Source organism: Gobius niger (genome assembly GCF_951799975.1).
Source record: "Gobius niger genome assembly, chromosome: 17".
Lineage (NCBI taxonomy): Eukaryota > Metazoa > Chordata > Actinopteri > Gobiiformes > Gobiidae > Gobius > Gobius niger.
The window spans coordinates 25,397,047-25,403,160 of record NC_136868.1 but is presented as its reverse complement, the minus strand read 5'-3'; positions in this window follow the sequence as shown (position 1 = coordinate 25,403,160).

Genomic DNA, 6,114 nt, shown 5'->3' with positions numbered 1-6,114 from the left:
TTTTTCTTTAACAAACGTCGGCATCAACTATTTGTATCGAACATAAGCCATCATGAAGTAGTCGTGGTCGTGCATCAGAGTTTTTGTTCTAACAGATTCTAAGCGTAATGTCAAATACAAACACACAGATGTATTTTCTACTGCACTTTTTTTTATTGTGTTTGTATAAAGAGTCCTATAGTCATATGTGGAGGCGCATATATCAGATATCAATAAGAAAAGAGTATTATCATATCTGGCCAATCATGAATGGAATACACACTACATGTTACGCCACGGTCAAAGGTATTATAAGTCACGTGTGTGTGCTCTGCAATGCCATAGAGAGGCGCAGTTTGAGTGGAAAGTGGAATTCCTTTTGCTCCCTTGTAGTGCACCGTGTTTTGCAGGCAGGTGTGGGGAAAAGATTAGAAAAAGATAAATTCACAGCCTTTATTAGGGTGGGAAAACTGGGAATAAAGCGAATTACCGAAGGTGTCGTATACATTTTTCTCCAAATGAATTACAGTGTTCACCTTATTCCGGAAGTTCGAGTGGGCGCCGCCATGAATTGTGCCCGCCCCTTTTCTCCTATAGGTTGACATGGGACGGGAGAAGTCCGGATCAAATCAGATGCCACACAAAAACAAAACCGTTTTTCGGCCGCGCTGAGAAACGCTGCAGTGTTGACTTGTTGGTGCAAATGAACGTTGGCCATTTTACACAAATCAACTAACTAAACTACTAAACATCAGATTTGAGCGAATTGAATATTTTCCCTCGTTCTCTGTTTAAATGAACAGGCTTTGCGCTCGACTGGAAGTGCCGAGACAAAGCAAAAAGAGGCAAAAGTGGGCGGGGTGGAATAAGGTGAACAACAAATATGAATTCACTTTGGACAGTTTTGATTCTAGAATACTTTTTCACTCATAGTTGCCTGCCTGCATAGTAGCTTAAAGCAGTACTAAGTAACGTGTTTACCTTAATAAATCCTTTCCGTAGTCCCTGTGGGGGTAATACAAGTGTTTATGGGATGATTGGAGGGTCTTTCATCTCCCCCTGGTGTCTCTGACCAGAAAACCATGTTTGCAACTTGACACCGGTCCGGAGAACGCAATACACACTAATGGAATCACGAAGAAGAAGCTAACATGCTAATGGGCAAAGCTAACTGCGGGCTAACGTCACTTTAAACAGTATTTACAGCCAGGTTTGAGTGAAAAAAAATATTTCCATTGTATAATTGGATGCACAGTAACCCTCTCTCCCTTCACCTTTCCTGTCAGTGTAGTATTTACTCTCCAAGACAATTAATAAGTTAAAAAATCGTAACTTGCTACTACACCTGCAGTTGCGCTTATGGCCTCTAGGGGGAAGAGTTACTTAGTACTGCTTTAATCCTATATATATATCACATATATATATATCACCTGTATGCATAAAATGTATATGGGTGAAACTCAGAAAATTAGAATATAATTCAAAAGTTCATTTACTTCTTATTATTTAACTTAGAATGTGAAACTAACATATGATATAGACTCATTACATGCTAAGTGACAGATATCAAGCCTTTATTTGTTGCATGATTATGGCTTACTGTCCATTTTCAAAATATTCTAATTTTATGAGATTTCTAATATGGGTTTTTTTACAAGCTGAGTCATAATAATCAAAATGATAACAAATAAAGGCTATACATATCTTTGCATGTAATGAGTCTACGTGTATCATATATTAGTTTCCCAGTTTAAGTTAAATAACAGAAATGAATGCAGTGCAACGATATTCTAATTTTCCAAGTTTCACCTGTGTATCTATATCTACATATTATAAACACAACCACTTTCTCCACTCCTCTCTTTGTCTTTGCAGAGCTGCCTCATTCTATTATCATATAAATATATGAAAAAAGATATCACTATGGATGTGTAAAGTTTAAAGAAAGAATGGATTTTTATACTTAATACAACAATAGCACAATGAAATTAGTCTTTGGAAGGCAGAGTCTTCTAAAGGCTGATATATACCTGAAGTATGGAGTTGAATGGACGGTGCTGCATGCCAACCCCCCCCTGGTTACTCCCCCTGCTGGCCCCCCTGTAGTACTGACACAGTATGTTCTAATACTGTCTGGCCTCATGACTACTGCGTTACCATATACTCCAGTTCAGACCTACTGTACGTCTTGTCTCCTGCCTGTTCACCCCAATCATGTATGCAACTGCTACAAATGCACAATGAATGTCAGGCTGCCTGTGATACATTCCAATATAATGTAGCAAGACAAAGGCATGGGACTAACACAGAGATATTTTGTTTAAAAGATACATGAGATCACACTATCAGATGTCTATAAATATCATATAGTCTATTATACATTTGTCTTGAGGTAATCTTATAATACGTTGTCAGGGTGGTAAAACTGAAAGCAATGAACTGATTGTTGTTGATATGGCAGTCGAAGAAAAAAAAGCAATATGAGTCGAATACTACCTGGTCAGCTCTGGTCGAAGCAGGTTGATTTATGTTCTCACTTTACTTTAAGCCTTAATCTGATACCTATCATGCCTAACAACACATACAAGCGATAAGGGTGTTTTGGGACTTTGGCCTGACTTCCTGTTTACTACAAACCACAGAAGTACTGCTATACATGTTTACACTACAACCTAATGTACTTATGTGACAAACAAGTACAGGTACCAATGGGCTATTGAGAGCAGATTTATACAACAATGCCGAATATAAAGGAGAAGGCCAACTCTACGAGATATTTACTGCCATAGGTGATTTTTTTTCTGGTTTCAGACATACTTAACATATTGGATCAAAGCATAAGGAAGACATGTTCACAGTGATGCAGTGACCATATGTATTAGTCCCTGTAAAATCTACTTTTTACAGGTAGTCAGTTGAGCTACATGGGCTGTTGTTGCTAGGCGTTCAAAAATAGTCATCTTGACTGGTTTGTTTAGAGTTGAGGACATTTCGTCTCTGATTCGAGAAGCTTCTTCAGTTCAGTGCAAACCAGTGTTTCGTCGACTAAAATATTTAGTCTTAATTTTAGTCAAAGTGATATTTTTGCCAACTAAAATTGGACTAAAACTAAATTAAAAGTTTCTCATGAGACTAAAACTATGACTAAAATGTCCAGATATTCTGGTCGACTAAAATAAGACTAAATAAAAATGAAAAGGAGAGACTAAAATCATCCAAACTTCTGTTGACCGTCTGAAAGAGCCTCAGATCATGTAAATTCTCTGCCAAATGAACAGCTCTGAGCTTTGTTCATGTGAAGCAGCTCCATGAAGTCGAGGACCACGATTAAATATGATTATGATGAATATTATAAATGCAAAGTCGACTAAATTAGTCTTAAATTTAGTCGACTAAATTGACATGCAATTTTAGTCGACTAAAACTAGACTAAAATTGAAAAGTTTTTTTTGACTAAATCTTGACTAAAATTAAATTACATTTTAGTCAAAATAAAATATGTTGTCAAAATTAACACTGGTGCAAACTGCTTCTGTCATAGGCCCACCAAATGTTACAGTCATTGAATTTACTTTTCATGAAAGTTGTGCTTTGATCCAATATTTTATATTGTCGACCTTGAAAGAATTCCGTGATAGAATTCAATTGATAATTTCTCTTATTGATCATTGGGAATTAATGACTGACAGTAAGAAAACAAAAAATTGGGTCTCAAATAACTGTGACTGATCCTTACTCGATAAACAGAAAGGCAGCAGACTGTCAGTAGGCTCCGAGCAATAGTCCACTGCAACCTTCAAAAAGTCTCAAGCAAAACAATGTCGAACCAAACCAGAACTTTTCCAACTGAATCTCCTCAACACCAGTGATGGCGACACTGCTCTATTCGGGCGTGTGTTTTATTTTTAGCTCTGCAGATGTGACTTGGCGCTGCTCTCACTCCTCACTTATTAATATGGTGCTAATATTAACACATTTATATGGACTGACTGCGCCCCAGCAGCTACAAAAAAATGTCCACCACAGACAATTCTCTTTATCGACGTGGCCATACACTGCACAGCCGAAAAGTCTCAAAACAGTTGCACACTCGTGACCATCTTGTGGCTGTCTCTCAACAAAACCAGGGGACGAAACAGCAGTTAGCTTAGCTTTCCCGACTGCCATACGATGTTTACATGTGTGCTGCAGGGTGCGTGGGTCTTCCGTGCCTGTAAAATAAGGTCTTATATACATAAAAACAAAAACAAAACAAAAAAAAACACTTGCATTTGTTTAATCCTATGTGACGCAGATGCTACAAAGGTTTTGGCTCCGGACCAAAAGGACTGAACCCGGTCTGTTTCACATAAGGGTTAAAGATATCCTCCTAACTGTTGTAAATGCAGCCAAATACTTGTACATACCGTATTGTGAAAATATATATGAGTATTGTCTTGCTCAAAAATAATTATATGAAGTATTTATTCTTTAAATGCTATATTTTTTACCATATATATACACACACAGACAGTATACTAATCCTATGTATGCATGGACTAGTGTTTTGTGGTCGTGGAGGATGACTGCGGAAAGCGGCTGAGCGTCCCCCCTAAACATGTGATGTTCAGCTTCACTGGGTGGTGTCTCGTGGAGTGTCGTCGTGCTCTTAATAAGATGTAACTGAGGAGTGTGGGTGATCCAGCACTGGCTTAAGCTACAGGGTGAGGTGTCCCTCCTATAAACTGTTTCTTCTTCTGAGTCTATAGTGTACCACAGAGTACGTGTGCAAGCTGTACCTCTGTAATCTCCCTGTGCAACGGGTGTGTGTATGTGCAAGGCAGACCAACTTCTGAATAAAGAAATGTATGAGATTCAAAGTTCAGTGGTGTTTTCTTTTTTCCCCCTCCTTCTTCCAATATGACTTTGATGATGCAAGGGTGATAGGCACAACGTTATAAGTCATTCCAAAACAGAGCAGGAAAAATATAACATGATGGCCTCATACATAGACTACAGACAGACTGGAGACAGGATGCAAGTGAGTGTTGGTTTATAGGAGCCCCTTTAGACTAATAAAAAAGCAATATTCCTCAGAAACATATCTTCATTGAAGATCTTTTAAAGGACAAATGCCAATAATTATTGTCTTTATTATTTCATTTGTTTCTTTGTATGTATTTATTTATTTTTTCTCTCGTATTTTATGTATTTGTTTTTTGTATTGTATAGTAACTATTTATTTATGTATTTGCTTAGTTCTTGATGCCTCGTGAATGTCGAAAGGAAATGTTTTTTCTTGTACATACTGTAATTAATGTACATATTTCTGTAAAAAAAAAAAAAACTATAATGTGCTAAAAGCACTTGGCCAGCAGATGGCAGTGTTGTCAAGCAAAAGAAACACTCCGCTCTCTGACTCCGCTACACGCCTGCAAATTCTCCTAATGTAGAACAAAAACAAGGATGCAGCCCACGTGCAGTGTTGGGGGTATAACAAAGGTAACGAGTTACAAGAATGTTTTACTTTTTTTCAGTAACTAAGGAATATAAAATATTACTTACTCAAAATGCAGTAATATATATTAGTCATTACAATTCAAGTAACTCAAGTTACAAGTGCATTTTAATGTATGAATGAAAAAATGCCAAACTCACCCCAAATAATGAGAGAATGGGGATAGCAAAGGAACATTCATTCTTTGACTGCACTTTTGCTCGGTGGCATTACTACTATTTTCAGTTTATATTTTGGCAAAAGTAACTCAAAGTCAATCAGCTACATTTTTTAAACAGCAATACGAAATACAAACATATTACATTTTTAAAGCTGCAACTACTAATATAGAAAATATTACCATTTTAAAGTAAGATATCTGTTTAGGCTCTCAGTTGTACGGGAGTTCTCCATTTTCAATGAAGATTCAATGAAGAATCTTCATTGAATTCATTGCCTCTTGGAGAAGTGAAACGTCTGACACTACAACTACAGAGTACAGATGATGACTCAAGAACCTTCATTGCAGATATTTAAAAAAAAAACTTGACCAACAGTGCCCACAGGACAGTCATACAGACACAAGTCAAATGTGCAGCCTCAGACTTTTAAGTGCCCTTCAACTAAACTACTGGACCACATTAGCACTGGCACGAGTT